The following is a 12,186-nucleotide window of genomic DNA, read 5'->3' as shown; positions in this document are numbered from 1 at the left end:
CCATCCAAAAAACTGCTCAGACACATACTAACAGCCGCAAGGTGTCTGGTGGCCCTTCACTGGAAACGGCACTCTCTACCCTCCCAAGAAGACCTATATGCCAGAATCAAAGATGTGGAACTCATGGAAAAAATGACAGCTAGACTACAAAATAGATTAGAAATGCACAACATAGTCTGGAAAGAATGGCACAGATGGGAAGACCCGTCCTGAGTCGAGGGTTGAACCCCCCATCCTTAACTCCCCCCCCATCCGTCCTATCCCCTTAATCCCTTTTTCCCCTTCTCTGTAACTCTTCTCCTTTTCCTTCTTCTTTCATCTTTCTTTGGCCTAGTGAAGGCCTATGGCAGACGTTATCTATTGTTTGACAACTTAAATGTTGAGCTTATTACACACACCTACAGTATATTATATTGTTCACCGCTATGTTACATGCACTGGCTCTTTTCTCTTAAGGCTATTTGCGCATTACAGCACATGTCTCATGTATATTTACCTGTTGATATGATCAATAAAAAATTGTTATTTGAAAAAAAAAGAATATTACCGGACCCTCAAGGTGCCACCTACCATATTAGTGTGTCAAAAGGGATTAAACAATACTCACGTATGGGAATTGGATACTCTAAGAAACATTTAGAGTAAAAATGACAAAATGAAAAAAGCAGGAGAAGGAGAGAAATGGGAGCTCACGTATGAAAGTTGAGTAGCAAACTTGAAATAAAAACCTGTGTTAGCTCAACCAACCCTCTGGTAGCACATATCTATGGAACTTTACTCCCCATACAAACATGATTAGCAAAAAAGATTTATTGATATCAAAGGTAAGAAAAAGACATTACAAAACATCATACAGTACATACATTAGCATCAAAGCTATAAAAACAAAAACAAAGGATCATCTCTGGACAGGTGGTGCAAATCCACCCAAGTTGTAGAAGCACTGAGAATGCTGTAATAATTGCACTGGCAACCAGCCTCTGATGCAGCCAACAGGGATCAGTGAAACTGGTCAGGCCAGTACGGCTCATCTCTGGACTACATGTTTTTGACCCATACATGATTCTGCATACCTTGCAAGGTTGCTGCTTTCAAAGACAAGGGAGAAATCTACCCCCGGACCCTGGACCAGTGGACTGTGGACCGACTCACAAGCTGATAAGTATCAGTGTATTTACCACTTTTTGGGGAGGACTATCATTTTCTGGAAAGGATTACCTCTTCATATTGCTGTGCCATTTGGGGTTTGAGAGCAAGTCTGTATAAGGGCTCTGATTGGTACAGTGAAAGGGAGGCCAAGGAGGACTGTGTCTCTAGTACCTTTCACAGTACCTTATTGGTCATCCAAAGTTATCAATATTCCACTTGCATACCTCCTCTTGACCACTGTTACCCAGCAACGCTCCCCCACTTCATTACAGCCACCTTCTACCATAATACAATCATCCACTTGTTCACAGTTCTTCAGTGCAGTTCAGGAGAACTATTGATATCATCTCATAGCTTTTACTTCATGGTATGACCACATCTCTTCTTCCTTTTTGTAATAACAGTTTTACCTTGATTCAACATTTGGGTCACTTTTCTTAAATCATTTAGACCTGGGGATATCATCCCAGCTGTATTGCAGCATTCTTAGTGCTTCTACAACTTGGGTGGATTTGAACCACCTGTCCAGAGATGGTCCTTTTGTTTTTGTTTGTTTTTATAGCTTTGATGCTAATGTATGTATGATGCTTTTAATGTCTTTTTCTTACCTTTAATATCAATAAATCTTTTTTGCTAATCATTTTGTATGGTGAGTGAAGTTCCATAGATATGTGCTACCATAGGGTTGGTTGACCTAACACAGGTTTTTTTTCGAATTTGCTAAATGGCATACGGCCATGCGTACATAATCCAGCCAGCAAATGTTTGCTTTCACAAACATGCATGGTCCATGTTCTGTCTGAGCCATTTCCTGTATCTCTGGTCATCTTCCTACCTTACAGTAGACAGCAGGAACAAGGGGAATTAGACTTTAGGCTTCATTCACACTTGTGCAACTTGTCATGTAGTCATTCATCCATTCATATATGTGCAACTTAAATTTGCAGTAACTTCACAGTAGTTCATGCCCTACTTTGGTCCGACTTTCATGCAACTTGAGGGCCATAGACTACCATGTTAACCCTCAAAAGCTGCATGAAAGTTGTACCTATATGTTGTACAATGCAACAGTTGTCAATTATCACTGGTCAAAGCCAAAGTCTTATCCAAGTTGCACCCATACAAAGTTGCGTCAAAGTTGCACCAAAGTTGCATCAAAGTTGCACCAAAGTTGCAGTCCAAAGTCGGTGAAACTTTGGAGTCCTACAAGTGTGAATGGAGCCTAACCTAAGAGGTGGTTCAGCTTGAAAAATTTTGATCACTTTGAGATCATTTGTCAGTAATATTTACCTCTTCTATATCCAGGAACACTTCAGTTTGTGAGGATTTATATTAGGTTTATGTAGGATGCTATGGAGCCATATACTGGTAATATTTGTTGGTTAAAAAGGTAGGGTTGCTAGGAACTTTCTTTTTTGTTTGTTGGCTGACAGCATACATTTATTGCTGACACAGGCAAAGCTGCCCTTTGTTTGCAGCGCTAACCACAGTTCTGTAAATTATTGTACATCAAAGCACCATACCTGCATTCCCTCTTTTGCCATTACTGCCATTAAAGTTAAGAAACCCCTTTTATTTAAAATGTCCGGGCGGCCTAAAGGGAGAAGCAGAGCTTCTGCAGATGGAGGTAGAAGGGGTCTGCAGGTTCTGCAGGTCAAAGTGATGGCCAGGCTGCACCATCCAGAGGCAGGGCATGTCTGCCTTTTAAATACCAGAATGGCCATGCTATTTAGCCACCATATGAACAGGTAGTAGTTGAGTGGCTGACAAAGACATTCTCCCATTTCACTCCTTCTAGCTGCAAATCAGCCTATTGTTTGCAACTGCTAGTAATGCACAGTCTACTTCTGCTAATGTCATCTTAGCCCCACAACTTGGAAATGAGGATTAGGTGGAATTATTTCATGATGAAATAACCCATCTGCTGCAGAAGGATGATCTTGGCTATAACCAAGATTTCCTTGTTTCACATATTGAGGATGATACGGAGCCCCAAGTCAAAAGAGGGAGGGGATGTCAGACAGGCAGCAGTAAGAGGCAACATTTTTCTTTAGGCTTGGGGCTCCGGTGATGTGGAAGGGGTGGATGATGAGGTTGCAGTGTTTATGAGCTTGCCACCAATTAGAGAGGAGGAAACTGAGAGAGAGGTGGAGCAGCAGGAAAGGACCAGTTATTTTATTCCATTAAACAGCACTGCCCACAGGTGCAGGCCATTAATAGGGTGCCAGCTTGTCAGCTGTGGTAAATGAACCAGCCATTTGTGTACTACATGCTTGAAGAGACACATGTCACTGCACCATAAAACTCAATGGTAGCACCACCCCAATGCAATGCAATGCAATACAATAGCAATTGGTGACAAAATATCTGCACTGTTCCTCCTCACTCCTCTATGCTTTCGACATCTCTCCTCCTCAAGATGTTCCTGCTGCATCAGCCATAATATCTGCAGCTTCTAATGATATGGACGGAAGTCTTACAAGGTGTTTCAGAAGCTCAGGGTACATCAGTACATCAAGAAGCAGAGAAGAGGGTCAGGATGGGGCCTCACTAAGTAGAGTCAAGCGAAGACCTAAACCTTTTCATAAGTCTCCAATACCCAGCCTGCTGTCTTCAGCAGCATCCTTCAACAGTCAAGCATCTCTTCTACAGTTGATGGTGTAGAAGTAAATTATGTCACCAACTCAATGCAAGCTTGGAAAAACTGCTGACTTTGCAGATGCTTGTGCAACTAGTGTAATCATCCCCTTATATGGTCTGTGCCATAATGGCAGGTATCCAGCCACTATTTTATTGCCCAGAAGGCCATCCCTGCCCTCCACCAGTAAGTGGTAGTTATTGTGTCCAACAAGCAACATGCTGGACTACATTGTCAGGGGCAGGATCCAAATGACCACAGACATTTGGTCCATCAAGCATGGGCGGGGATGCTACATAACCTTCAAAGCGCAGGATGACTTTGCACAGGCACCCCAAAACCTATACAATCACCCAGGTAAAAATCTACCTGGGTGTTTAGCACCTTAAATTCCGAGAGGATATGAGCCATACTGAGGGCATCTTTTAAAGGCCAGACAGTTGGCTGACAAGGAAATGTGTGACAACTAGGGATGAGTTGAATGTACCTGGGTTCAGTTTAAGACAGGTTCTATGAACATTAGTGAATTTTGTGTGCAGAATCAAAACCATATTGAAATGAATAGAAGTTGAATCTTAAAAACAGTAATACAACATTTTAAATAATATACCTGGTGTATGCCCATAACCTGCATGTGAAGAGACACATTTGTACTATGTAAACAACTTACACACAATAAAAATAAAAACACTGTGGGGTCCCCCATAAAGATGGTTAACATACCCTTATCCTTGATGAGGGTATTGTATGGATGTCAAGGGGAATCCCAAACAAATAGCAAATAAAAAAGTGTGGATCCCCCCAAAATCCACACCAGACTTTTATCCAAGCATGTAGCCTGGCAGGCCCAGAAAGGGGGGGGGGGCAGACATGTGTCCCCCTTCTTAAACTATACCAAGCCACAAGCCTTCACTGTAGGAGGGGTGATGCTTGCTGGGGGGGACATCCCCGGTAACGCACCTAGTACTCATGTTGATGATGACAAGGGCTTCTTCCATACAACCCTGACCCGGTGGTTGTGGTGGATCTGTGGGCAGGGGGGTAGTCAGAGTCTGGAGGCCCCCTTTAACAATAAGGGGGCATTCCATTATTGGTCTCTCCTTCTATGTGAAGGAATAAGGGCTACATTGTATTCCTAGTCGTTACAAAAAAAGTGAAAAGTAAAGACGTACACAGTTTTCCACAAGTCCTTTACCAAAAAAATCACAACTACCAAAGAAGGAAAACCACCATCAGTCACATCACCCAGGGATGTAGATCCACGTCAATCATGATTAACAATGTCCGATTACCCAATGAAAGAACAAAAAACACTGAGCACAAACATGTTCCACTCCCAACAACTCTTTTGCAAAACCAGGTTACGTAAACCGGTGACCCCGCCCCCCTCTGACAACACGGTGAAAGCCACAGGGAAGTCCCTGTGAAGTCCCCACCCATCAATGGGTGGCCCCGCCTCCGTTATATAAGAAGTGTCAGAAGAACCGAAGCGTCACACGGCGAAAGACTCCCACTAAGGCGGATCGTGCGGACGGAGCGGAGAAGAAGCCAGAGGAAGATGCGGGACAAGAAGAGCGGAGGAAGAAGAAGAACACAAAAGGAAGACCAGAAGAAAGGAGATGGAAGAAGAAGGAATTAAAAAAGGACATGTCAAAAACCGTCTCTTGTGTTTTTTAACCTTTTTGACACTTTTTTTGTGAAATGGTAGGGGTACATTTGTACCCCATTACCAATTCACACAGGGGGGGCTGGGACCTGGGGGTCCCCATGTTAAAGGGGGTTTCCAGATTCCGATAAGCCCCCCACCCGCAGACCCCCACAACCACCAGGCAAGGGTTGTGGGGATGAGGCCCTTCTCCCCATCAACATGGGGACAAGGTGCTTTGGGGGCTACCCCAAAGCACCTTCCCAATGTTGAGGGCATGTGGCCTGGTACTGTTCAGGAGGGGGGCGCTCTCTCATCCCCCTTCTTTTCCTGCGGCCTGCCAGGTTGCGTGCTCGGATAAGGGTCTGGTATGGATTTTTGGGGGGACCCCACCCCATTTTTTTTTATTTTGGTGAGGGGTTCCTCTTAAAATCCATACCAGACCTGAAGGGCCTGGTATGGAATTTAGGGGGACCCCCACACATTTTTTTAAATTTTGGTTCTGGGTTCCCCTGTGGAGAAATTCCATGCCGTTTTCATCAATGAACTTTTATGTGTATTGCCGGACAGACAATTCATTATAGCCGGCGCTAGCGATAGTAGTTTTACATGACTTTTTTTCCTTTAGAAATGTCATTTTGCTGTCAGACTGTTCTAAACACAGGAAACATGCGTCCCTTTACAGGCATACTATAGACACCCCCCAGGTACGAAATTTAAAGAAATATTACACTTTTATTGTTTCACTTATTGTTTCAGCATTATTAAAATCACTGCTCCTGAAAAAACGTCAGTTTTTAAAACTTCTTTTTGCATTGATACATGTCCCCTGGGGCAGGACCCAGGCCCTCAAACACTTTTTATGACAATAACTTGCATATAAGCCTTTAAAATTAGCACTTTTGATTATTCATGTTCGTGTCCCATAGACTTTAACGGTGTTCACGTGTTCGAACAAATTTTTTGCCTGTTCGCATGTTCTGGATGCGTACCGAACCGGGGGGTGTTTGGCTCATCCCTAACACCAACACATATTTGTGTACACATTCAAACAAGAATGAATAAGTTATGCTTTTCATATACTGAAAACACTCAAATACTTCACTGCTGTACCAGTTTAGTATTAAGAAGGACTGTATTTTTTCTAATTATTTCAAACAGTTTAGAGAAGCCCATAGGAGGTTATATTAGCCCACAAATACAAGCACAAATATACCAAACCTTTCGACAACTTCGAAAACTGCAGACTGTTACTTATTGCCATTTTATAATGCATAATAATTTTACAATCGAGTTATACATTTGAAAATATCGAAATCACTCCTGTTGCCACATCCATGCTAATTGGAGATAAGAGGAAAGGAAAAAACCTTGAGGTTCTGACTTTAGAGGCAATTGAGCCTGCATAGAATGTATAAAAATATAAACTTTATTAGTACAATACAGTAAAAAAGTTTTAGCAAAGGGCAACAACTATATGAAGCTTAAAAACATATATTTGCATATGTGAAAATGTAGACAACATGGACACAGTTCTAGAAAAATAAGTTGTTACATCATGTATGATGAGTGAGCCCCTGTGCCTCAATGGGTTTCGCTGGTTTGCTTCATCAGGACACATGCAGGGGTAGTTCAAGACTTTGCGCTCCTCCACCTTCCATTTGAGGATGCCCCACAGATGCTCAATAGGGTTTAAGTCTGGAGACATGCTTGGCCAGTCCATCACCTTTACCCTCAGTTTATTTAGCATGGCAGCAGTCGTCTCTGGGGGTTTATTTGGGGTCGTTATCATGTTGGAATACTGCCCTGCGGCCCAGTCTCCGGGGATCATGATCTGCTTCAGTTTGTTATAGTACATGTTGGCATTCATGTTTCCCTCAATGAACTGTAGCTCCCCAGTGCCGGAAGCACTCATGCAGCCCCAGACCATTACACTCCCACCACCATGCTTGACTGTAGGCAAGACACATTTGTCTTTGTACTCCTCACCTGGTTGCCACCACACACGATTGACACCATCTGAACCAAATAAGTTTATTTTGGTCTCATCAGACCACAGGACATGGCTCCAGTAATCCATGTCCTTAGTCTGCTTGTCTTCAGCAAACTGTTTGCGGGCTTTCTTGTGCATCATCTTATAATGCCCCGTACACACGGTCAGATTTTCCGATGGAAAATGTGTGATAGGACCTTGTTGTCGGAAATTCCGACCCTGTGTAGGCTCCATCACACATTTTCAATCAGATTTTCCGACACACAAAGTTTGAGAGCAGGATATAAAATTTTCCGACAACAAAATCCATTGTCGGAAATTCCGATCGTGTGTACACAAATCCGACGGACAAAGTGCCACGCATGCTCAAAATAAATAAAGAGATGATAGCTATTGGCCACTGCCCCGATTATAGTCCCGCGTTTAGAACGATCGGATTTTCTGACAACTTTGTGTGACCGTGTGCAAGACAAGTTTGAGCCAACATCCGTCGGAAAAAATCCTAGGATTTTGTTGTCGGAATGTCCGAACAAAGTCCGACCGTGTGTACGGGCATAAGAGGCTTCCTTCTGGGATGACAACCATGCAGACCAATTCGATGCAGTGTGAGACTGACAGACTGACCCCCCCACCCCTTCAACCTCTGCAGCAATGCTGGGAGCACTCATACATCTATTTCACAAAGACAACCTCTGGATATGACATTGAGTACGTGCACTCAACTTCTTTGGTCAACCATGGTGAGTCCTGTTCTGAATGGAACCTGTCCTGTTAAACCGCTGTATAGTCTTGGTCACCGTTCTGCAGCTCAGTTTCAGGGTCTTGGCAATCTTCTTAAAGTCTAGGCCATCTTTATGTAGAGCAACAACTCTTTTTTTTAGATCCTCAGAGAGTTCTTTGCCATGAGGTGCCATGTTGAACTCACAGTGACCAGTATGAGAGAGTGAGAGCGATAACACCAAATTTAACACACCTGCTCCCCATTCATACCTGAGACCTTGTAACACTAACGAGTCACATGACATCGGGGAGGGAAAATGGCTAATTGGGCCCAATGTGGACATTTTCACTTAGGGGTGTACGCACTTTTGTTGTCAGCGGTTTAGACATATATGGCTGTGTGTGGAGTTATTTTGAGGGGACAGCAAATGTACACTTTTATACAAGCTGTACACTCACTACTTTACATTGTAGCAAAGTGTAATTTCTTCAGTGTTGTCACATGAAAAGATATAATAAAATATTTACAAAAATGTGAGGGGTGTACTCATTTATGTGAGATACTGTAGCTCTAGCGGCAATTATCCGAGTCATAAACATTAGTAAGGCTGGATTAAGATATAGATTTAATCGAATAAGCCATACAAGGCATTGTCAATAGAACAAAAGCCTGGCCTCTAATAGAAGGTTGACAGGGAGTTACATTATCACACCAGCACTATGTCTTGATCAGACAAAAATGTCTGCAAGACAATAAGGATAACAACGTATTAACACAATCTCGGCTGTCTAAAATAACCAAGTATCCATGAGTGTATTCTATACGTCTCCCAGGAATATACCATTAGTTGGGAAAGACCGAGGAGCAACCTATATACCCCGCTGACCGGTAGAGCCGCCGAGACATCCCCTGCTCCCAACATGCGTGGATCACAAATTTCCATCACAGGAGGTGATGTGACACAGCAGCGCGGCCGTCACTGCGCATCATAAGGGAGGGCAGGGTAATAAACAGGCCCCTCCTCCAGAAGATATCGTATATGACACACTGCATAATAGAGCGGTGAGGAGAGAAGAGAACGCACATAGGCCAACCCACTTTAGCTCATATAAATAAACACAGGTCGGACGAGGGGACCCACCTAAAAGGGCGGGACCCTGACACCTCGACCAATGGGTGTAATCAATTGAATACAAAGGGAGGAGTAAAAGGACATAGGAAGGTGTCCCTGGTAAACACATTAAAGATTACAGACACAAAAGTGTCCGCATAGGAGAGGTAATATGTACATATCCAAGTAGACAAAGGGAATACCCACACAAAAATGCATGCCAACCGCGCATACTTACCACCCTAAGCCAAATGAGTCAAGAAGTAGCCTACATATAAATGCCTAACATATAATTATTGAAAAGTAACATATACATCTGCGTCTAAATAACATAACATAAAACATAGAAAACATAATACAGCACATATTAGAATAATATATACAATCGCTAATAACATTTCAGTTTTTTTTTTATAGACCCCAATCAAGGGGTGAAGAATGGACAAACAGACAGACATAACATATTTGTATATGTGGACCAAGAAGAAGTTCAGAAAAATATCTCATATAATGGGGACTAAGCCCTATCATATATTTCATAGGTTAGCTTAAGTTTAAGTTTTCCATTTATAACTGTCATAGAAATAATGTAAAGCTAAGAACACCATTTAAACCTGGGAAGGATGTAGCTTTTAGGTCATAAACCCATTTAGCCTCCTTACACAAAACTTTCTGGTTAAAGTTGCCCCCTCGTGGGTTCTCATATACCCTATCAAGGGCCGCAAATTTGAACACAAAGGGATCGTATTGATGCTTGAAGGCTATATGGTAGCCAATGGCTGTATTTAATAGGCCATTCATAGCATAATACATATGATCCTTCATTCGTTTCCAAAATGGTCTAATCATTTTGCCAACATAAAATGCTCCACATTGGCATAAGATTATATAAACGATTCCTTTCGTTTGGCACGAAATGCAATGTCGAAGTGTGTGCACCCGTCCATTGGGGAGTATAACTGAAGCACTCTCCGTTACTAGGTGACAGTAGTCACATGTCCCACATTTAAATATTCTTAATTATTCTCCTTGCATAATAGGAGATCTGGTGTAGTGACCTTTCACTAAGCTATCTTTAATAGATCCTGAGCTTTTGTAAGTAATTTCAGGGTATTCTTTCAAGTATTTCTGAAGGGCTGGATCACCAAACAATAAATGCCAATATTTCTGCTTAATTTGGCAAATATTGTCATGTTGGTCTGAAAATATGTTAATGAACCTGACTGTGTCTGGATTCTTAAGTGGGGGTTTGTTGAATAATATTGCATTTCTCGATTTCGATTGAGCTTTCTTAAATGCCTTTTTAAGACAGGTGCGACTATATCCTCTAGCCATCAGTCTATTATAAAGAAGATCAGCTTCATACTGAAATGGCTCATCAATGGAGCAATTTCTCCTTAAGCGCAAATACTGGCTAAAGGGCATACTCCACACCAAAGGGTGCAGGTGTGCACTAGGTGCATGTAAAATTGTATTGCCTGCTGTAGGCTTATGATATAAAGATGTACTGATAGATCCATCCGAGTTGATATAGAGGGTGATATCTAGAAATGCGAGATTGGTCAGACTAAACCCCATAGTGCATTTGAGATTGTAACTATTTATACTGAGAATTGACATAAAGTACCGGAGAGCCTTAGATGATCCTGCCCATAACATAAACACACCATTGATGTATCTAAACCAGCACAACACCTTGGAGAATAAGTCTGCATGTTCATCAGTTGAGAAGAGGTCACGTTCCCACTCCCCCCAAGTACAAGTTGGCATAGGAGGGTGGATAGTTGCCCCCTGTAACTGAAGGAAGTAAGAACTGTCAAATGTAAATACATTCCTTTGCAAGGCTATGTGACAAAAGTTGTAGAATGTATTCATTAAACTTGTAGTAAGTATGACTTCTTTCATTTAGAAATCTGACTATAACCTCCAGACCCAGTTGGTGGGGGATTGAAGAATACAGGACCTCAATATCAATGGCTACCATAAGGCACCCTTCAGGAACATGTAGCCTGTCAAGGGCCTTTAAAAGATCTGGAGCATCCTTAATATAGCATGGCAAAGTGATGACATGTGGGCGAAGGTATTCATCCACTAGTTTCCAGGACCCCACACCCGAAATAATGGGGCATCCTGGAGGGTTAGTGATGTTTTTATGGGTTTTGGGGAGAGCATAAAATGTCAGGGTTTTGGGGTGGGCAACTTGAATACCCTCAAAGATATCTTTATTATTATACCATCCATATATGGTTTGTGTATGATATCCTTATATTCCTGATTTAATCTTTTGATCATTTCCTCTAAAATGGGTCTGTACCAACTTCTGTTTTTTAGCATATCCCAACACATATTCCTATACTGAAGTCCATTCATTACAACCACATTCCCACCTTTGTCCGATGGTTTAATAACCAAATCAGAATTGCCACTAAGCTTCTCCAAAGCATCAGTCTGAGAGGGGCTGAGGTTGGTCTTACTAGATCTTTTAATATGGACTTCTCAATATCACGACTAGTTTGGGACAGGAATGCCCAAATATTGGGACTGGTTTGCAAGGATGGAAATTTATTAGATTTATTTTAATAGAATTACCTAACGACATAACTTCCTCCTGTTGGCTAGCATTATTGTGTAAAGATTCAATACTCTCCAGTAAATCACCATGGGTATCTTCCTCCTCTAGGCCTTCACTTTCCTGCAATAAAAGAATCATATTCCTTAATGCATGAAAATCTGGAACTGTAAAGTTCTTTCATATTTTGTTATTGGCAATCTCAGATTGTATATTTTGTCTATCCTGATCAAACATATACTTGTATGTAAGCTTGCATGCAAATAAGTGCAAGTCTTTGATGATGTCGACTTTGATGGAATTGGAATTAGGGCAAAAGCCCAAACCCAGCTGTAGTAACTCAGTCTCACCTTGAGAAAG

The sequence above is a fragment of the Aquarana catesbeiana genome, linkage group LG05 (genome assembly GCF_042186555.1).
Source record: "Aquarana catesbeiana isolate 2022-GZ linkage group LG05, ASM4218655v1, whole genome shotgun sequence".
In the NCBI taxonomy this organism is placed as follows: domain Eukaryota; kingdom Metazoa; phylum Chordata; class Amphibia; order Anura; family Ranidae; genus Aquarana; species Aquarana catesbeiana.
The sequence above is the reverse complement of the archived record's forward strand: the minus strand, read 5'-3'. Positions refer to the sequence as shown.